Below are 23,507 nucleotides of genomic sequence, written 5' to 3' on the forward strand. Positions count from 1 at the left end.
GCGAGTCTTTACACTTTCAGCAGTGCAGCTGTTGTGCCACAGCAATGCTTGGAATGTAGACCGCCTAAATTCCCTGTGAACAGTATGGTGATGCAGCAGCCTTTTAAGTGTTGCACAGGTTGTTCAGGGAGCCCATCCCCAATGCAGCTGGGGAGAGGTGCCTCTTTCCTAACTCCCACCTAGCCTAGCTCCCCACCCACCGTGGCTGGGTCAGGGTGCAGGCACCACATCCCCAACCCAACCCAGATGCTGCTGCAGGGAGAGAGAATTAGGGGAAGTCCTTTCTCTCTGCCGTAGCCCTGGAGCAGCTTGCACTCCAAATCCCTTATCCCTGGCCCCACCCCAGAGCCTCCAGCACCCAAACTCTCTGCCTTAGCCCCGAGTCCCCTCACACATACCAAACCCCTCGGCCCCACCTCTACCACATGAATTTTGTAATGTGCACCAATACGGGGGTGATGTATGGAATGAATGTTGCTCTGTACACCAGTTTGGAGGTGATGTCTCACAACTGAGTAGCATAGCCTCAGGGACTTACAAGGCTCACTTCACAGCTAAAAAGAAACAGTGTGAGATTTTAAAGCCAGGACATTAAGTAAGGCATAGTGTCACTAAAATAGTTTTAAAATAAAAGGTGTAGAGTCGTTCATTTACTCTACATTAGCTACTCCTGGGTAGTTTGTTGCTCCATCTTGAGCAGTTAGAAGAGAGTTGAAAGTTACTTTAAATATCCACTAGCTTTACACTATTAGGTATGTGAGAGACATATATACAGTCATGATACATTTCCTGAGCAGCATGAGTATTGCTTTATTCAAAAAACCACCTCAAATAGTGATTTTAAGTGTGTTGTAAGTGTAGTGGCTGAAAAACAGATAAAGTGGTTACTGATTTGTTATTTTCTGTTTGCTTTTTTCAGGTAAGGGAAATAGAGGCAGGGAAACCAGCAAAATAAATGAGAATGAGGCCCAAAAGAAACTTTGCCCACGTTGCAGAGAATGAAAATGAACACAGAAGACTTATGGAGTTACAGAGGTGAGAGATAGAAGTGCAAGTTGCCAGCGAAAAGGCTGCCCACGAGAGAGCTATGGAAACCCAAAGGTTAGCTTTGGAACTGAAAGGAGAAAGAATTAGAAGCCCAGAAAGCTGTTCAGGAGAGAGCACTGGAACTGAAACAACATGGAAAAGACAAAGAGGAAGCCCTAAAGCTGCCCACGAGAGAGCCATGGAAGCCCAAAGAGAAGCTCAGAAGCATGAACTGGCTGTACTGGACTCAGAGAATCAGCACCCCAACTCAGCAGGATTCATCTTTCCAAAAATTCATAAGTGGGAGCAACTGTGCCCAGTTTATGATGAGTCTACAGACATTGCTGAATATTTCATCATCTTTGAGAGACTGTGCACTATTCATTCAGCTCCTGAGGATTAGAAGATGATAACTTTGGTCGCAAAACTAACTGAGAGCACCTTGGACATATTCAATAAGATGCCTGCTGCTGATGCTTCAAACTATGGTGAATTCTAGGATTTGGTTTTAAAACAATTTCAGATTACCCCTGAGATTTACAGGATAAAATGTAGGTCCCTTAAGAGAGGGGCTGGGCTAAGTAAGGTGTCTTATGTGAATCAAATGAAAGATCCGCTAGACGAGTGGGTGAGACGGAAAGGAATTACAAGCTCTGAAGGCATGTGTGATTTGGTTGTTCAGGAACAGTTCCTGAACGTGGCTATAGATGATATTAAACAGCATTTGTGGGATAAAACTTTACAATCAGTGGATACTCTTGCTAGCTATGCTGACTAGTATGAGCAATCACAAGCAACTGGAAGGGGAAAATCACAAGCAGTGGGGTTTAAGACTGGGAGGAAGAAAGGTCCCCGTTTTATGCATAGGACAAAGGAGTGTGGATGGGAGGCTGGGCGTTCTTCTCCCCAAGTTCACTCCCCTGTTACTCGTCCAAAGTCTCCTGTGCAGAGAAGCCCAAAATATGGAACTTCAATTCCACTGGGCACCTGAGGAATAGATGCCCAAAACAGAATTTCTGAACACACTGCCTCCACATTGGACTCTGTCCAACCCCTTAGCAATGATCTCAGAGGGTAGATGTTATGGCTCCCTATGCTTTTTGAAAATTAGCTTATGACTCTGCACAACTCGGATGCTTTGTGCGAAGTGCATCATGTGACATGTCATTTTAAAAGTTGTAATCCATTGAATCTGTCTATCCTATTTGTGTATATCTTTCTTGTACATGAAGTTAGAAATATTAAGTGGGAACCTGTTTTATTAATCCAGGTATTCTAATATAAGTCATTAGTGATACTTTAGGAACTTAATGGCTCAGTGATCAAATCAACAACCTGTGAATGATTTTATTTTTCCTGTAAGCCCAAACTGGGGCTGGTCCTATAAACATGAGACCATGCCAACCATTTTTATCTGGTACTTTTCCACTCAGGTGAGAAAACTTTGAACTGAACACAAATAATTCCCACCTTGGGCAAAAGAGATATGGGGGATATGGGGGGGAGAGGGGAAATCAAAAAATAGGGAAAGGGTTGGTAGACACCAGGGCTGTGTCCAGACTCAGGGTTTTTTTCGAAAAAAGTAGTCTTTTTTCGAAAAAACCTCACCTGCGTCTAGACTGCAGCCGCGTTCTTTCGAAATTAAATCGAAAGAACGCGGCTTTTCTTTCGATGGCGGTAAACCTCATTTCACGAGGAAGAACGCCTTCTTTCGAAAGTTCCTCTTTTGAAAGAAGGCGTTCTTCAATGTAAATAGGGCTTCTTCGAAAGAGAGCATCCAGATTCACTGGATGCTTTCTTTCGAAAAAGCAAGCCGCTTTTTTGAAAGTTCAACGTGCAGTCTAGACGCTCTCTTTCGAAAGAGGCTCTTTCGAAAGAATCTTTCGAAAGAGCCTCTTTTGAAAGAGGCTTGCAGTCTAGACAAAGCCCAGGAAACCCCCATTTATTCAAGATACCTGCTGTAAACATTAAGACTGAAAAGAAGAAGAATCAGATCCAAGCTAGGAGGCAGCCTAGCTTGTGAGAGATGATTAGAACAATTATTAGGGTAAGAATTTGCATAAAACAAGTTTCTGAATGTATTAGGATTAGGCAATGTGTTTTGTTTATTTTGGCATAGCAATTTACATTGATCTGTCTGCTTTTACTTGCAATCACTTAAATCCTATTTTTATACTTAATAAAATACTTTTGTTTATTATCAAACCCAGTGTAAATAATTGTTATCTGGGGAGAAAGCAATCATTGTGCATCTCTCTCTTTCTTTGATAAAGAGGGAAAACTTATAAGCTTTTGCTGTGTAAAACTTTTATACAGAGTAAGATGGATTTATTTGGGATTTTGGACTCCTTTGGGGGCTTTGTCTCTGGCTTCTGTCTTACAGCTGTGCCCTCCCAGAGCTGAGCTGGTTTAGTTTCTGTGTCACTGCGGGGCTGTAAGTCCAACTCTATGCCTTGGCTGGGGGAAACCAGAGCTTCTGGCCCAGCAGGACAGAATGGTGGAGCACTCCAGAAGGCAGTTTGTCAGGCTCAGTGGCATGATCAGCCCACTGGGTGACAATCCCAAGGGGACCCCTATGATCCAACCTGTCACACAAGCATCAAAACTGAATGCTATGTTTGGAACACATTTCTAAACCTTGAGAAAGCATTTAGTCCAATTAGTAATTGTCACTGGATTGAGTTTCAGTCATCTTTTTAGCAGTATCCTTCACTTGTTTGGGTGTGGACTGGAAACGGTTGCTCTCAGTTCCTGAAAACTCAGCATTGTGAAATCTCCAAACCTAAAAATAATATGAAATTAGGAAAAGAAAACAGAGACTTTTCTCCTATCAGCCTGCTTTGGGCTGTACCTGCCACCACTTGTTACCCATTCCCCATATCTATGCTGCTGTTAGTGATACACTCTTGCTGCCAAATCCTGTGTTGCTCATCTTCTGCAAACTTTCCCACTTCCTGCTTGTGTGCCCTGCTCTGCAGCAGCTGGTGCTGATAACGGTCTCTATAATTTAGCCCTTTCATATCTAAGTTATGCTCTCCTGTGAAGGAACCCACAGTAAAGAAAAGTCTCAAAATTTCCCATTGTTCTTGCTCTATTCACAATGATGTCCTCACCTCCTGCTCTATGATACTTCACATTTTCTCCAGATTGTATTCATTGTACATTAACAAATCTGAGCATTCCCAAATAGCTTAACAAGAGAAACCCTAGATAAGAATACCATCAAATACAAATACTAAGGTGTTCATTTCTTCTTACACATCTTATAACAGATTGTGATACTATCATACTCTCTTCATCTTACACTCAAATATCACACTATTAGCATGCTGTGGAGTTATAGAGGAAAGCCACTATTTTAATAGCCAAGAAGAACAATTAAAAATTCTATACAGCTCAGGCTATAGCAACATGACGAGCTATGGCTGTGATTCCCCTCCTCTCATACACATACTAGCTCTTGTTGAGCTAGCATGAATACTATAGAAGTAGCGTGGATGGGGAAGTATGGCTGAGCCAGGCAGAGGACATATCCACCAGTTTCAGGCAGGTTCACATTCGGCACAGCTCGGCCTGTCTCTGCTGCTACTGAAAGTGCTATTGAGGTTACATAGCTACTTATACACACACACTAGCTCAATAAGAGCCAGCGCACACAGGCAGGAGAATTACACCCCTAGCTCATAGTGGAGATACAGCATTAGGTTGTAAGCTGTTTGAGGGCACAGGCCATCCTTGTCTTAGGTGTGTGTGCATGGTAGGACACCGCTTGGGGCATTTAGGGGTTACACCAATAGAATCACCATCATGCTGGACCAAATTCAATCCTGATGTAAGAAGATGAACTATCCAGTGAAGTCTGTGGGAATTGCCCCATCTAAGTCATATCACTATGAAGCATTTTATAGAGACCACCAAGAATAAAAGGCACTCTTCTAAAAAAGTGAACGTTTTCTCCAAATAACTGGGATCATCATCCAGATGCTTTCAAAAAAGCATACCTTTGGGTTGCAGAAAACTAAAACTGTCAGTATCATTTAATAGAAGAACTCATCTGTTCTAACATTCTAACAAGATTTTATTTTAATCTCTTGTTGCTTCAGATGAGTTTAAAGGAGGGATGGAAGAATTAAATGATTAAAGTTGCACAGTTCAAGAGCTATAAGCCATCATATTATACCATAAACAAGTGATATTACATATAATGGTTTTGAGCACGTTGTTTTTGCATGTTAGCTAGATTATGTTACCTGGTTAAAAACAAGTAATATTTCAATGCACAGCTAAACACAAAATCCTCTCTTAAATGCACTTGACAATATTTACATCCTCTGAACTGTACAGTAATACAGAGTAAGTAGGATTATGTATACTAGAAACATAGTCAAGGTTAAGATTTTGTCAGGGTTATTCTTCATAAGATTCACAGATAGGTCATGGGCAATAAACAAAAATTAATAGAAGACTATAACCTGTCCTTGACTTTTACTAAAAGTAACTATGAGATGGAGAGGGACTGACAGTCAGGGGAACCTGAGTCTCACTAGGTAAGGGTGGAAAAAAAGGACTGACAGCTACAGTCACAGCCACTGGGGCTGACACTGAAGTAGCCATGGTGGTTTGCTAAAGTCACTGAATTAGTGACCCCCCTGACAAAATCATCTTTCTATATATATAAAAAAATTCCTTTGGGATGACAGAGTGACATAATCACATCACTCTGTGTCCCACAGCCCTCCCCTCTTCCCCCCCAGCCAGCCACCCCACTGCCTCCCCACTAACCCAGCAGGTATCAGCAACCTATGGCTACCAAGCAACAGCAGCACTGAAGGTCAGCTGCTGCTGCTGCTAGTGGTGGGTTTGTGCGGGAGTGGGGGGGGGGGAAGGAGAGGAAAATTGTGGTGCTCCAGTGGGGGAAGAGGGCCAGCAGAGAGACTCACTGAAGTGTGGGAGCCCAGACTGGAGGACACCCCGACCCCTGAGCCAGGGCTGGGGCTGGCTGTACCTCTGACAGCCGTCATGTGGAGTTTTAAATTGGGGTGGGCAACTTTGATGCAAGGCCTATGGCGAGAGAGAAGGTGAGTCTGCAGGAGAGGCCCTCTGCAGAGGGCGCCAGGACTGGGGGATACCCCCCCCCCCCACTGCAGGTCTCACTGCCGCCTCTGGAGCACCTCACTTTAAAACCCCAGCAGCCACCACGTGGCCAAGCCCAACTCCCCCTCCCCCAGTGGCCAGAAAGTGGGAAGCGGGGGCAGGCCAGGGCTGCCACGCCTTGGCCTGGCTCTCCCCAGAGGCTGGGGAGGAGGGCAACTAGGGCTGCCTACCCCCCGAGAACAGAGTTGGTGAGCATAGCGAGCAGGGGGGGACCACCCCCTAGCACCCTTAAACACAGTATACCCAAATGTAATGTGTGTGACTTAAAAGTTATACCATACTTCATAATTCATCTTTCCCCATCAACTTCCCATGCCCTGTCAGTTCCTCCTGCTTGGCTTATACTGACAACAAGCAGGAACTTTATCTTTATGGACATCTATGTCTCTGTATAAACAACACACAATGCTGGTCATAGATTTGTTTACCAGATATGTGTTCAATATCTATTATCACAGCTCCTGAATGTCCATCCAAATGTACATTATAATGGTGCAGCAGACAAAGACCTTAAGCCGTGGTTCATGCAGCTGATCTGGGCAGGGGAAGAAAATGGAAAGCTGGTAAAAAGGAATCTGTCATAGCAGAAGGCTGCATTTTCTCCCCACCCAGCTAGCTGGTGCTGGAAAGGTGCCAGTGTTATTGCACAAAAATTTGAGTTGATTTGTTTGGTCTTAAGAGTTTGTGTTTATAGAGATAATGCAAGCTCCGAGGAAAAAGCTGTGAAGAGTCCTGTAGTTGGGACTTTTTTTTTTCCATCCTCAGCATCGGGGTGTACATGATGACTATATTACTGGGAGTGCTACTCTGAAACAGATTAGAAAATACAAAATCATACATAGACTATTTTACTGTTATTACACTGAAAGAGTGTTAATACTGAAGTTCTTCCGCGTTGGAAATTCCAAAATTTAGGTTTACCTAGCAATGATGACTTAGCTGTGCTTTCTATCCTTTGTATTTCAAACACTACAACTGGAAACATTTTACTGTAAAATAAAATCCTGCCTTTACATTAATTAAGACAATCAAAAATTAATGCGTGGAACTTCAGATATTATAGCAACACTTTACAATCATACTTTTTAAAACTACACCTTTCCTGTACTAGCAATTGATACATATTTTAAAATATAATTTTGCATTTTCATCCTTTCCAAACAGCTGAGGGATTTTGTTCCAATTTTCTTTATAAAATTATTCTCGGGAAGAGGTCAACTTTGAATGTTTTCATGCCAAGCAACGAAAGTTTCAGAAGGTGAAGGTGAGAGGATGTAATTTCAACTGTTTCACAAACTTAACTATGATATCCTGGATGCTACCAGCTGACTGCCATATTACAGTACAACTGCAAAGTGTCCTTCAGACATTAAAGGCCAGATCCAACGGTCGCTGAAGTTAATGGATACATTCCAGTCAACTTCAGCAGCTTTTGAATCAGGCCCTAACATTACAGGTAAGCTAAAGTTTTGTATATCCACTTTGAAAAAGAAACAAAAGAATTTTTAAGTGTAGAATTTTTTTATGACAGTAAATTTCATTAGCGAAGTTACTGTAAAACACAAAGAGGATTAAATCATTAGATGAATCACTGACATGTTAATCAGCCTCTGGGAGTCTGTCATTCTCATCAGGAGTCAAATGCTTTCACAAAACTGCTTGACTCAGTTTCTGAGTGCACTTAACAGAACATGCACCAACTGATTTGGGCATGGTCACACACACACGTAAGCCTACCGTAGATGTAGCTCAGAATCTCTAGAAACATAAAGGCAGGTCCTGGAAGAGTAGCTGTATAACTGGGTGGCTTGCTCCCTTACGCATTCGTGATCTGCCAGCCAGCTCCGTATGATTAGCTTGCCTGCCACACTTGGGATGAGGCATGGGATTTAATTAGAACCAGTGAAGTATGGACAAGATGATTGTCCTTTAAAGGGAAGAAGGGAGCTGTAAGGAGAGGGGGAAGTTCAGGAGACCTAGTGAGACTGTAGATAGTGAGAGGCTTCTGCTGGGAAGATCTGAGATAAGGGAGTTGTTCCAGCTATGTAGGACTGGGACAGGCCTACTAAAGTAGGAAGGACCCTGCTCAGACTAGGGGCTATGCCCAACTTCAGGCTGGAAGGAAGGAGTTAGTGTTAATTTTTGAATTTTAAATTAATGACTCAGCTCAAAGGAGAGCTACTATGATTGGGCTTGTAAACACTTAATGCACTGAGAAACCAAGAGGGGAACGGAGATGGCAGACCACTCGCTGGGCTGCCCTGAGGAATGGGATGAGGCCACTTGCTGAGAGGCTGTAGCCTTCTTACAACTACGAGGATCCCCAGGGTTGGGTCACTATCACCCATTAAATGAAATGGTGTCTGGAAAGCATGTGTGGCCAGTGTATGCCTAACACATCCCTTCACCAGCCTCTGCTGATGGGTTTCCTATAAACCCAGCCATATATTAAACTGCCTTTTCCAATGGAAAGGCCTAAAAAGAAACATCCCCCTAGACACACACTCCTAGAAACCTTGCTTATGCAAAGAGGTACAATTTGCTTCTCCTGTGGTAGATTTATTTAATCTAGTTCTATATGCCTATGCTTTTTTGACAGGAAGTTGAAATAGTTACCACACCTTTAAGGCTATCTATAGAACAAGAAAAATGTCTTTTAAAAATTATCCAGTTAGCTAACTGAATTTGAAAGACCATTTGGCACCTAGTTTAACACCTGAAAGAAATTAGTGAGTGATGAGGTGCCTTGGCAAACAACTAGAGTAACTCCATGACCTACCGCCATGAATTTAAGACCTCAGCTCCTGAGAACTCTGAGTAGTGGGTTTCCTGGTTTCTATGACAGCCTGAGCAACATCCCAAGTGCCATAAATATAGATTTTTTTCTCCTTGTAAATGTCTCATTTAATTTTGTTATTTATAGTATGCGTAGCGCCACTCAACCAGGTAACACTCCACTTAGATTGCTCGGTGTCTTTGGGGAATAATTTTACTAAAATACACTTAATTGCCATGTTAAACAGCCAGACCTGCTATTTCTTTTTAATGTTCTTCAAATAAGTTATCCAGTTCACCTTTTAAAAATAAAGTAATATTTTCAGCAGAAGTTGGATTTATTTTGCAATTCAGTGATAGCTACCATGGCAAAAATTCATCACATTTATTCTATTTTATAATCAAATGTAATTCACACAAAGGTGATTTGAGCAGTGTGCACTACCACACACTAAGTAGTTGATACAATATTTCTACACGCTTTGGTTAGTCTGTAATTGACATTTCTACCTAAAGGAGATTAATAAACTCGCCCTGCAGCACCTTGTTTTCTGTCCCTTAACTTTTACTGACATCCAGTGGAGATACAGTCAGTCCTCTTTCATATACTAACAACAACAATGTGTGTTTAAAGCTGCTCTAATTTAATTTGCTAATGAGCTGAACAAATTTGTCCTTGTAAAAGCGGGGATTTTGGGGTATTCTATGACATTTTATCTATTTAGCATGTTTTGGAAACCAAGTCACAGAAAACCCAACCTTGAAATCATTTCATTAATTCAAATACCTGTACTTACATTTCACCATACAGTCACTACCATCCTCTTGGGCTAGATTTTGAAACACTGGAGTGAATTCATATTCTCTCCCCCCGCCTCCTCAACCTCTGATCGCATTATATTCTTGCACATGTAAACTCAGTCTGTTAACTGGAAGAGGACTACAATTGTAAATGAAAGCACCTGGACATACAGACAGGACTTGGCATCCAAAAACAGAGCATCTAGAATACTATAACTAGAATATTTTATTTATGAATCAAATTAAATGATTTGATCTAAACCCTCCTCAGTTCTCATTAACCATAACTGGGTGATAGCCCCCAGCATCTATTATTTGCATCGCAGTATTCCACCTTATTGTACAACTACAACTCTGCATATACTGAAATAAACTCCATGTTCTACCACGGCATTTTGATAATAGAAACAAACACAAAACTTGATCTTGTGATCCCATATGCTACTAACTGTTATAGAATATTCCAATCACAAAGCAAGAGAAATCTAGTATAAGGATCTTTTGGTTTTGTTCTCGTTTTGTACAGTATTTTATAAAAACTTTTAAGAGAAAGGGACATTTATATAAATGTCTCTCTATACTGGAATCTCTGAACAGTGCACTTTAGCACAATGAAACTAGCAGTGTGAAACAATTGGTAATTTGCTTCAAGGAGCAGCAATGAACAGACTAATTCCGGTTATAGTGAAATTGTCCCCTCCCCCGAAAATAGAGGGTTCTTCAGCATTTCATTTTCTATTGTTTTTTTTCTTAGGGTCCTGAATTATATCCCCATATCCCAATTGCCTTGTATTTGCATAAGATTAATTTACAGATCCATCTCTGAGCGATTTGTGCTTTGGCCATCTGTCTCAAAAATAGAACTATAACACTCTTAGAAGCCTAATGCTTACTGTGGGCAAAAAATTGTGCAAAAAGAACAAGTGTGTTGTAGAAATGTGGGGACTAATTTACCACTTCATTACACTTCTTTTACACACTCACTAAATCATTTTTATGTTGGTATGACTTCATGGAGTGGTAAATGAGGCCCTTTGTTCCACAAACCTTCATTTACCAATATATTATCATAATATTTTCATATTAAGAGAACGTGGAAAAAACAAATACCTCCTGGCTCTGCCACAAAAAAATCTGATAAATAGTTGAAAAAACAGCACATTTTCTAAAATATATTTCCTCTGCCACATAACCACTAAGACAAACTACTCTCTTCCCACTGACCTCAATATTAATGTTCTAATTCTAAACAGTGCTATAATAAATTATACTCTAATCACCAAGCCACAGGGCCTTGGTATATGGCTACTACTTTTTCCACAAAACACAGCTCTTACTTGTTTATAAATACGTCCTCATGGAGGTGAGCCTCTTCTGGTGACTTGCCCAGCTCAAATCCTGGTACCACTGAAATAAATGAAAATTTTGCCATTGACTTCAATTGGATTAGGATGTAGTCTCAAGTCCTTCTGTTTCTGTGCTTTCTCAGAAGCAATATTTAACACTTACAGCTTCTCATACTTTTTCCAAAGTATTGCACAAACAAATTAATGGTCACCTCGCCCCTTCAAACTTCCATCCATTAAGACACTCAAGTATTTCAATTCTTATTTCTAGGTATTCATTTCTACTTCTAGTCAACTTTTGCCTACGGGAAAAAAAACCCCTCAGTTACCCCCTCTTTGGCATCACCAGCAACTCCTCTCTTCTTTCCCGGTTCAGTCAATAAAGATTTTATCTCCACAATTTAAGAACTAAAATAAAAACAGTCTATATATGTTCCTATATGATTTGGGTTTCAAGTACATAACAATGTTTGTTCTAAAATAGACCTAAAAGTTAAATCTATGGCCCAGATCATCCTATATTGACAGTAAAATCCACTTAAAGGGGCTCTAGTAGAAGTTTCCTCAACAATCTTCTCACAACTTTCCTATCCGATCATTCCATCTGTGGAGCAACCATTGCCTTCTACTCCTGGGAAAAGGAAACTAGATGTCCCCCCAACCCTGGTAAATCTCGGCTCTCAGGTACAGTGACAAACACTTCCGTGGCAAAGTCCTGAGTACTCTCATTTCTGTTAGAGCATCTAGCAAGCTGGGTCTGGTCTATTAATTCATACAGGTTTGAATGAATCTGTATACCTTACGATGTTACATGTTATTGCAACATAGCCAAAAATCCCGCCCATATGCATACATCTGGATCTCACTCTTCTAACATTAGGGCAAGAAATTGAGCTTCTCTTCTGTGGTGTATATCTGGCAATGGTGAACAGGCAACTTTAAAAATCTACAAGATTAATGTCCTCAGAGATTGATCAAACGATGGATCTGGTGATGGAATACAGATTTTGGGTTTCTTCAGACATTATTACTCAGACTATGTCTACACAGCAGCGTTATTTTGGAATAATGTCAGTTATTCCAAAATAACAAAGAGCACGTCTACACAGCTAGCCATTATTTCAAAGTAATGGTGAGCTGGAGGACTTCTTACTCTGACTCCTATAACCCTCATTTTACGAGGAGTAAGGGAAGTTGAAGGAAGAGTGCTCTTCCTTCGACTTCCTGCTATGTAGACAGCGCCAAAAGCTGAATTAAGGTATTTCAAATTCAGCTACGCAATTGACATAACTGAAGTTGCATAGCTTAATTCAACTGTTGCCCTGCTGTGTAGATATGCCCTCAATGTCCTGCTGATGCGTGTGCTCAGCGGTGGGGTTCTGTGGAATAACCAAAGAGGCTTCTCTGGTCTGGTAAAGTGTAAGTCTACATCTACACTGCAGGCTTTTTGCACAAGAACAGATGTTCTTACCTAAAAACTTGCAGAGCGTCTACACTGCGCACGTGTTCCCGCACAAGTAAATTTATTGTGAAGCATCAGAAGAGAGGGCTTCTTGTGCAACAGTTATTCCTCTCCCCATGAAGAATAAGCCCTCTTGCGCAAGAGCTCTTGCACAAGAAGACAGTGTGGGCAACAGGGGTTTTTTGTGCAAGAAACCCCTATGGCTAAAATGGCCATCAGAGCTTTCATGCACAAGAGAGCATCCACACTGCCATGGACGCTCTTGAGCAAAAGCACATCACTAGCACAAAAGCACATCGCAGTGTGGACGCACTCTTGCACAAGAAGCCTGCAGTGTAGACATAACCTAAAAGAAGTTAGTTTTCTAACCCACCTTAACACTGTTGCATCAAATTCTGTAAAGGGCAAGTATCTGAGACTTCCTTTGATTTCAGAGACAAAAAGGGGGGCTCAACTCATCTCATGATTTGGACCTGAATTGCTAATGTTTCAAGAAAAAAAAAAAAAAAAGAACAAGCCACCTCCCCAAACACACACACACACACACACACACACACACTTCACCCTTCTTTCTGCTATTTTACTTTTATAGACCTATCTAAAAGGTGGCTATTCACTATTTCAGATATTCATTTCAGCTGTCTGTGGTAGGTGCAGGTGTTAGTCTCTTCAGTATGATTGTTCCTGTGAGTGAGCATGTGTGTGTCTAAAATATGTAATCACTCTATCAAACTATCTCCTGGCATGTTCTCTGCCTTGTACCTTGGGTAGGAACATTTTTGTTGTTTATTTTCTCTGGCAGGATTTTCTCTCGCTTAGTTCAGCTTCCACATCACATTTCCAGGTTGAGAGATCATTTCCTCAACTAACAGTGTGCAACCTGGCAAGCTCAGATGTGAGAGCAAGATTTCTAAACAGGGATCTAGCAGCTTTTTGTGTAGTATCAGGTACATTACATCTGTGACAGGGAGAGCTCTTCTCACGAATACCTTTATCATACACAAGCTCTACCACAAAATGTCAGATTTCACTGAAAGTGACCATACTTACAGCATTAACTGTATCAGACCTTGCTAGCAATTGAACTGTGTTAAAGACCAGTTAATAATTGACCTCTAAAGGACATATACCAAAAAGAAGAAGCAACTTTGATTGAAAATTCTGAGCAAAGTTCAGGGGTGTTGAGCTCTGGGGTATTTTTCCAGGACTTTTTTTTTTTTTTTTAATAATAAGCAATGAAGCATTGACTCATTTAGACGTCATTATAGATTCCTCATTTAGAACCTTCAAACTGCTAAAGTGGGTATAGAAAATATATTCATATTTTTCTTTTTAAAAGTAAAGTAGTTTGTCATTTTAGACGCAAACAGCACGTTTTACAGGCAGAGAAAAAGGTGTGTCATTTTGGTATGTTCCCATGGGTACAAACTACATTGTGCTGAAAAAGAAGGACATTTGATCATTTCTCTCTGATGACTTGCTAAAAGGGAAATGGGGGGGAAGGGAGAGGAAGAACAAAGTTCCAAAAAGTCAATAAACTTATGAATGATATATTATAATAGCTTATATTTATATAACATGTAATCATATTTATAAATATTGTATTAATGCAGATACTCTGGCCAGACTGACCTGGTTTGCACCACATTTTATATTGTTTCGACTGATCTGAAATGCCCACAGTAAGCATTGTGTTAAATGGGCTGTCAAACTGTCTAGTTTCATTTTACATTCAGTGCTTTATCTTCTGCTAAATACCCTTTTTAAAAACAAGTTTTTACAAGGTCCTCAGTGTATTACTTCAGATATGCCCACGCGTGCTGCAGCAGCTTTTATGTAACACAGCCTACATCTGTGGTGCTATGTAAGTGACTGATTAATAATTTCACCTATTTCAGAGATGCGTAACAGACAGCAGCACTCAGAGCAACACCTTAATGAGTATCTACTAATAAGTTATTTGGGCCAGTGACTGTCCTTTATTCTATGTTTGAATAGCACTTAGGACAATGAGCCTCAACCTGCTTGTAGCCTTTAGATATCACCATGATATAAATGATACATTTCAATAACTCTTCTGAATGCTTCAGGCTTGGGACTTCTAAATGACACCAATGGCCTAGTTAATGAGAAGAATTAAATGTGGAAACTTGAAAATGAAGAATCTCAACAACTCTGATGATTAGGCCCCATGCATCTTAACTTGGGCCCTCTGCACCTGAGTAAGTCACCAGCTGGCCAATATTTCACTGACCTGACCAGGGTTTTAATGGATTTGCCAGTTTCCTTCAAAAATAATTTAATCTGATGGGTTTTTTTTAAGTGGTCTAACGATATGCACTGTCACCACAGTACACTGGGAAAGCTAATGTTAAAAGTTTCTGTGCCCAGCTAAAGAAGCTACAGTGTTCCCACTGCTGTAGTTTAAGAAAGAAAATGCTCTCTCTTTTTAGATACTCTATATGGCTGTTGAAACAGGGGAGTTGCAGCAGGTACCCTCTTTTCCCCCTGAGGCACTCCAGCTGAATGGACACTTTTCAAAATCTGGGTTGAAGTGATTTGGAGATGGTCCCAGAATGAGCTAGTGACTCATTAGAGCCTAGAACTGAGGAGTTTTCACTCACCATTCTCTGCTTTAACCAACAGACCACATGACTTCCCCAGGAAGATTCATGATGCGGTATTAGTGATGCCTCATGGGACAACATACCCTGCTTCCACCTGAGAAGAGGGGATTGTTTATGTTGGACATAGTCTCACAACTGATGTGAATTATGAATGTACAAGAAAGAATAAGATGACTCAAGAGGTATTTGATAAGATAAATCAGCAAACCGAGGAAGCAGGTTAAATTCCACTTTCTACATATTCTTCAGAGTCTGCATTAATGCTGCGCTAAGATAAATATGGCTTCAATTCTCTATTAAGTCCATGTTATACTTTGAGATGGTTCCTTGAGGCTCCGCCCTGCACTAATTGTGGTTCCCTATCTCTATCTGAGGAAGGGGGTCTAGCCCACGAAAGCTCATCACTTATTAAACCATCTTGTTAGTCTTAAAGTGTTCCATAGTTTTCCCTTTGTTTTAGCAAGATCAGACTAACACGGCTACCTCTCTACTACTATCCCTGGTAGAGTGACCACACTGGAGTGCCTTCCGCTGCTCTCACTTCTGCAAACTGAGTTTATATGAGTTAAGGCTCAAGCATTGTGGGATACAGCTCTACCATGTTCCCCCTTTCCTGATGACACCATAGATGTGGAGATGCAAAGGAAATGGCAGAGGAAGGAACTGTACTGCTCCTGTCAGTTTTGCACTGGCAGAAATTTCTCCTACAGAAGTTTTGCCTATAGAATTTCTTCAGTGGAGGGGAAATCTCTGGCCAGTTTAGTAAGCTTTCGGCTACATAAGTCTCAAAGGCTCAAAGTGAGCTTTGCCTACTGAGAATCCAGTCTTGTGAGGTTAAAACTGTTCTCTTTTTAACAGAACAATTATTTACATGATACATATTTTCCATGTGTAACTTTTTAAAGACTTTGTTATTATACTGGGATTCATTAGATTTTGTTTTTTAAACTTTTGAAGTGGGTACAGAACATTCGTATGCAGCATACCTTATTTTCAGTATTTCTTAAATCAATGAGTTATGTCACTTAAAGCAATATAAACCTAATAATATTTTAAATATAAAAGTGAACTGTCATGATAGTTTTATTCAAGTTTATAATTTTTATTTGTATGGTATATTTAAGAACTGTAGGGTTACATATATAACCATTATATATTAGAAGAACAGATATAAATTGTATAGATGACAGTAAATCAATATACAGAAATGTCAGATAAGAAAATTCACATGATAAATTCATTAAAAACTGAACTTATGGTATGGCAATTTGCAAGTTTTGAAAAATAAATCAAGAGGAAGGAAAGAAAAATCAGATTTTTATTTTAAAAAGCACTATCTAATGGAGAATATGTAAAAGAAACCATATGGTATAAAAATTCTTTCCTCATGCTTAAAATTAGAAGATATTCCTAGAAGTGCAAAGAAACTGCACAATACCAAGGTATAGTTTTAAATCTTTGCAATGCATAAATGAAAGCAAATAGAGAATGAACACTTACATGATTCAGTATGTCCATCAATCACAGAATGTTAAGTGTATAATTATGGCCTAGTTAAGTACACGCTGTACTTATTTTCTAACAGACACATGGAATATTATTCACACATATTTAGGTCAAATTTATATCAAGTACGTGTGAAAAATTGTGTGAAAATCTGATGCACACTAAAACTGGGAAAACTATTTCCTTCAGTAGTCATAATAGAAATAATGCAAAATACTGATTTTTATTCTCTCAGATGAAACAGAAGTCTATGCAAATATTTTTCCTACAATAAAGCCTTAAAAGCTAGGTTTTGTCTGGCCACTGCATAGCCATGAAGGAGGCAGGGGGCGAAGAAACAGTGTGAAAAGCGTTTCTGCTCTCCTATTGCAAGGACCAAAACAACTAGGCTGTGTCTACACTGGCATGAATTTCCGGAACTGCTTAAAACGGAATAGTATTCCGTTTTAAGTTTTTCCAGAAAAGGAGCGTCTACATTGGCAGGCTGCTTTTCCAGAAAAGCCCTTTTCCGGAAAAGCGTCTGTGGCCAATGTAGACGCGCTTTTCCGGAAAAGAGCCCCGAGCGTCATTTTCGCGATCGGGGCTTTTTTCCGGAAAAGACTACTGGGCTGTCTACACTGGCCCTTTTCCAGAACAGTGTTCCGGAATAAGGACTTATGCCCGAGCGGGAGCAGAATAGTTTTTCCGGAATAGCGGCTGATTTTGTACAGTAGAGCATCGTTGCTTTTCCGGAAATTCAAGGGCCAGTGTAGACAGCTCGCAGCTTATTCCGGAAAAGCGGCTGATTTTCCGGAATAAGTGGCCCAGTGTAGACACAGCCCTATAGTCTATGGAATCAGGGAACAGGAGGAATTTCTCTCTCCGAGAGCTCCCAGAGAAAGAAACCACCTCCAAATAGCACTGAGTGAAGGTAGGGCTATATTATAGCCTTGTCTTCTTGTCTATGCCACCATGCGCACACACAGAGCTGGGCATACAGCAGAGATGTAAGCCAGCTGCACTAGCCTTATGGAACCACAAACTCCAAGAGACTGTGCTTTAAGAGATAGATACAAACAACTCACTCTCAGGAGGCATATTCTGTACTTCCCTAAATAGGAGTCTGTGCCTATAAGGCACACAAGGTGGCCAGGTGCCTGGTTTTCCACTTGAGATTCTGGTTGAGAAAAGGACCTGACAGTGTCCAGTCAGATCTACTGACCGGACGCTCAAAGTCCTGTTTCTGGCAAGAAGGATGGTGGAGCGGCACTGGGTCATCATGCATGCCAGCCAGTCCTCAGTCAAGGTAGCCTCTTACCTGGATTGAGTAGCTGCTGTTCACAGCCCCCACTCCACAAGCAAGGCCCTTCTGATACGGAGCGGGGCGGAGTGGTGGTGCAGTAGGGAGCAACTGGGGAAGGGAAAAGGGAGGGAAGAACAGTGGATAGCGATGAGGCCTCAGGGGAGGAGGCGGGGCAGGGATGGTTCCAGCACTCCTTTTGGAGTATCTAATTTGTAAATATTACCAAACTGGCAACCCTAATCCTAACAGCATAGAACAGTAACAAGCTGTATAAATAAGTCAAATCAGAAAATGGCACATGACACTGGGCACACAGGATATTTGCAGAGGGCAGTCCGGCCACTCTCTCAAGATTCATTGTCAAAGTGCCTTTGTGGTTTTTTACATGGTGAAAGGATAGATCAAAAATAATCTGTGGAGGTGGAGGGTGGGAGTGGGGAGAAAGAAAACATAGCCCTTAATTCTGCAAATACATGGAAAACAAAAATGTGTTTGCCACCGTTGACACAGCATTTCTAATGGGTACAGTTTTAGTGAGAATCTCACAATATCTGGTGTATTTGTTGAGGTCCCACTTTCTGGAGTAATGTAATTACATGATAGAACAGCTTTAGTTTTAAAGCAACCCAACAGTTTCTAACTCTCCTGGTTTCAGAGAAAAACCTAAAAACACAACCAGAGTGTATTCTAAGGCTCAGAGAGCCAAAGGCAAATAAGAATCAACCCAAAATTCTTAATTTTGTTTAAAGTTCATGATTCTAGGGGCCTGATTCATATAAAACTAAAACTTAGTGCATGGCAGTTTGGTGTCTTGTGTGTTCATACTCTCCATTGTTGCACAATATGTGTGTGGATGAGTTTTCAATTTTACCAGCAAAGCCAAAACACCAGAAAGAGGATAGGTTTGACCTTAAGCAAGGTCTGTAGACTTCATTTGGAGCAGGACAAGGCAGCCACCTGTTCAACACAATAATTTCAATTTGCATTTACATACCTGTACTCTGTTGGCTAGAGTTTCTGAGGGAATATAAAGATAACATTGTTCACCTTCAGCATTCTACAAATACTATAACAGGATCTGATCCTGCACCACTGCACTGTTGTCATTTATTTCAATGAAAGCTACTACCAGACTCCCAAAGCACAGTAATTTATAAATCTACATTCTACACTTTATCTTAATTAAGACTTTTTTCTGAATTTCTCCCCCTTCTTTTTCTGTCAACAGACATTCTGGAGAACAAAAGGGAATGAACAATAGCCTTCTTGAGCTTATGGCAACAAATGATAAAGAACAAAACATATTCTACATCCAGGGGCAGATGATGATTTTGCGGGGCCCAGGGCAGCACAATTTCACAGGGCCCCCCTTTGACATGGTGCATGCGCGGGGCTTCTTGAAGTGCGGGGCCCAGGGTGGCCACCCCGCTTGCCCTGCCCTATATCCACCCCTGTCTACATCAAAAAGTAGACCAGTTCGGAAAACATCTGTCTCTACAGATGTGAGAGTTAAAAACAGAAAATGAGGCTGACCCACGACAGCTGTGGAACATATTGCAAATGTTTCTTGAAAATAATTTAATATCTGAATCACATCCACAAAAATAGCTTATTCATTTGTTTAAAGACTTTTAACAATGGTTTTGAAACATATCTAAATAATGTTAGTGTTCAGATGCAACCTGGAAGCCAGCAGCTGGTAAATCTTGTAATATTTGAACTTTACAAATATACTGGTGTGTTTTATCTTGATTATAGAATAATGTCAATTGCAATGTAATAGAAATCAAACAACATTTCACGCCTTCAAAGAAAATGGACTAACATTCAAAAGCCAACATATATCCCCTTAGAGGCTTGGGTTCATTTTCTATTATCGGATAATTGAAATACGCTAACTGTATAGTCCCATAATCTCAGCTGGAGTCAAGTAGCATATTCTATTTACTTTGGTACAAGCACCTCAATTTATACCTGTGGTACCTTGGAGACTCACACACACACACACACACACACACACACACACACACACAGAGTATCATCAGCATTCATGGACACACACACACACACACACAGTATCATGAGCATTCATGGGCAAAACCAACTTCAAAGCTTTACCCATGAAAGTTCATGATACTATGTATATTTTTATTAGTTTCCAAAGTGCCATAGGACCACTTGTTGTTTTTAAAATTACAGACTAACACTGCTAGCCCTCTGAGTCAATTTATACAAGTTTATAATCTGGGTCTTAATGTTCAAACTGATGAGCCATTCTAAATGGATGATTATTTTATAAAAGCTAATCCCCCTCACCCCAACAAACACACACACATTCTTAAACAGTTTGTTTTCAGAATACACTCTAACTATAGCATAGAAAATAAACTCTTAATATCTGGAATTTTTATTTGAAAGTATACAGAAATGTTCTCCTCCTGGTCCAATCAGTCAGTTATAGTCTATGGATGCACATAAGAGTTGCAAAATGGTTTATTTAGTGGCCACAGATTTTTATTTTACAGATTTTGTATTTCCAACCAGCCATTGCGTGATGCAAGTCCAGAAGCCCCAAAATGTGAACAATTCAGATAAGCAGGATTTGCGTGTTACACACTTTGAATTGCATTATAATCCCAAACCCTGGGCAACAGGGATCGTAAAACAATATAAATTAGACTATACATTGTATCAGAAGATTAAATATTTAAGGTTGTAAAATAATTTCATCTTTTAAATTATATATTGATATTGTTAATATGGGGCAATTTAAATCAATTTCAAACAGCAGTCAGTTAAAGGAAAGCTGAAAACTTGTGGAATGGAATCTAGGCCTTTCTTAGCCAAAGTAGATTGCACACCAGCAAAAGACAGGACTCCGGAAGTACTACCCAATGTGGAAGAAAGGAAACTACACAGATTATCTCTTGGATGTAGGCAAACGATCAGAGATTAAATAAAAGGATTTACAAAAGATAACAGCCACAAAAACACTACTAATGCCCTTGAATAAATGTGGGCACTCAAATTCCAAGTGTTATGGAAACTGGCCATTTCCATGATACATGTGTATAGCCACACAAAGCATAAATTTTATGCTCCTTTTTCCATTACCTATTCTAGGACAAGATGAAACAAGCAGGGCACACTCTCACAATTCTGAGTATAAAGACTCAGTGCCAATATTTACCCAAAGGAGTGCATTTAGACTCTCAAAAGCTAACCTAGGGTTACCTCCTTTCTAATGACCTTTGAGGTTCCATGCATGCTCTGCCCCACTACACCTCTCCCTCCCAACTAGATTAAAAAACCAGACATCAAGTTATGTTTTATGGTACCTGGACACAAAAGCTAAAACCCAAGTGGAAAAACAGACCAAATCCTGACCTAAACTTTGGTTATCTGGTTTCTACCCATATGTTAAAAAGTGTGACAGTAAAACTGCAGTTTTATTTTAATCTTAATTTTTCCCTCATCCTCTTCCTGCCCTTTCTTCCAAGGACTGTATCATAACCATGTCATTCAATAGTTACTACAAACATTTTCTTTATTAGACATTTTACTTAGCTGGTCATTAGGCCGGTATGCAGCACCACTGCCTAAATTAGAGGTGGGCAATTAGCTGGAAGCAGTTTGCCAGAGATAGCCCTTAGTGGACCACCAGCACTGTATTTTCCTATTCCTTCACAGGCACAGCCACTTGCAGCTCCCATTGGCCGTCGATCGCCATTCCCGGCCAATGAGAGTTGTGGGAAACCACACGGACCTGGACACCGCTTCCCGCAGCTCCCATTGTCTGGGAACGGTGAACCATGGCCAAGGAGAGCCTTAAGTGATTGTACATATGGAAGCATGCATAAATAAAATGCTAGAGGCCCACCAACTACATCTGGTCTGTGGGCCACCTATCGTCACCCCTGGTCTAAGCTGTCCTCTGAAATCTTTTCCAGGTCTGTTTTCTTTCTATGCATCAATAGTGTGAGACTGTCTTAATTCCACTGCACATAAGCCCAGCTAATAAGCTCCAACATGTCTTGGAAAGTAGTTTTTCTTTATATTGAGTAAATGTGTCATTTCTAACACCATAAAACCAACGGGCTGACTATAACCTACACTGTCAAGTGGGTCAATTTTAATATCAGCAGTGTAATTGTGGGAGAAAAATCAAATAACTCCAATTGTGTCTAAAGGGGGGACTGTGCAGGAAATCAAAACTCTCTAAAAGAAAACTGCTGTAAAGGTTTAAAAGTTTTCCAGGCCTCTCTCCCTGTAACAGAGAGAAATCAAATTAGCTCTAATCAAGACCCTTACAATGCCTCCTATCTCAAGTTCATGGATACTCCTAGTCTGTCACAATTTGTCATGTAAACCCTTATCTTTGTCACAGTTTGCCTTGTAGACTCCTCCACTCAAGTTCTCATGTGGCTTTGTGTACTGTAAAACTTACTTCTAGCACTCCTGGGGTGAACAGAAGTCTCAGAGTACTTCTGCTGAGACTTTGATATGTTAAAGAAAAACCATCCACAACTGAACTGTCTGAACATACTGTATAAAGAATCCCTGAATCTCTCTCTCAGTGCTGCTTCACTCTTGGTGTGACAGCCTGCATGCATGCATCATAAAGTTTTCTCTTCTAGGTTTCTCTCCTGCCTTACTGATTTGACCTCTGGCCTCGGACCCTTCTGGGGGCTCTGTACCCCAAGGGAGCGAGATTTCCCCCTCATAATCCACCAAGAGTACATGACCCAATATGCTTGGCTTTTACATGTCTCTTACGTTTATGACTTGTATGGTAACCACCGGTGCACCCCATTTTAGAGACTAACTTCTTGGATCACTTGGCTTTCCCACTCGGCTGTATTCTTCTCTCCTGTCCATCCCTCCAAATCTTCAAGAAGTAGTATGGTTTAGTGGGATAAGCCATTTGATTGGGAGTCAGGAGTCCCAGGTTACGTTTCTGGCTAAGCCACCTATCAGTCATTGACTTTGAGGAAATCACTTCACCTTTCTGTGATTTTGTTTTTCCTTCCATCCTGCCTGCATGCCTTGCTCATTAAGCTTTTGAAGGCAGTAGCCGTGCATCAGTATGACTTTGTACAATGCCAAGCACCACGGGGTTTGGATCTCGTCTGGGTCCTTTCAGCAGTATTAGGCTTCAAATAAACACAACAACAAATCCAGCAATTTGGAGCAGTGAATCAAAGAGATTTATTTATACAGGCTCCCTCGTAAAGCAACTGGTTCCATTTGTACCATGCAGTTACAGAAACTTTCTAAGTAGAAAAGGGTGAGGGGAGAATTAATGCAACTTAGAAAGAACAACTGTCAAAAATAAAGATGTTAGTAAGCCTGTTGGGGCAGAGAGCAACTTACCCTTAAACATGTATCCAGACAATAAGGCATACGGGAGGAATGCTGGCGCTAACTGTTACCCCTGTACAATCAAAATGAAAGAAGTGTGATCAGAGGAGCTGCCAACATCACTGCAATACAATCACATCACAGTGCAAAGGGTGTCTGAGCAAATG

General features: G+C 40.7%; 1 long non-coding RNA gene and 1 pseudogene across 1 annotated transcript in view; one reads left to right on the top strand and one right to left on the bottom strand.

The window, feature by feature from the left end:
* Positions 1–23,507, bottom strand: part of LOC149524717 (uncharacterized) — a 141,703-nt gene that overhangs the window by 111,426 nt on the left and 6,770 nt on the right. The window contains exons 2-3 of the long non-coding RNA XR_016349226.1: positions 23,353–23,413; positions 11,094–11,163 (exon numbers count right to left, since the gene is read on the bottom strand). This is a non-coding gene — a long non-coding RNA (uncharacterized LOC149524717). The remainder of the gene's footprint in view (positions 1–11,093; positions 11,164–23,352; positions 23,414–23,507) is intronic.
* On the top strand, positions 1,433–2,046 carry LOC149524718 (uncharacterized; annotated as a pseudogene).

Source organism: Pelodiscus sinensis, chromosome 3 (genome assembly GCF_052426305.1).
Source record: "Pelodiscus sinensis isolate ZL-2025 chromosome 3, ASM5242630v1, whole genome shotgun sequence".
Taxonomy (NCBI): Eukaryota; Metazoa; Chordata; order Testudines; family Trionychidae; genus Pelodiscus; species Pelodiscus sinensis.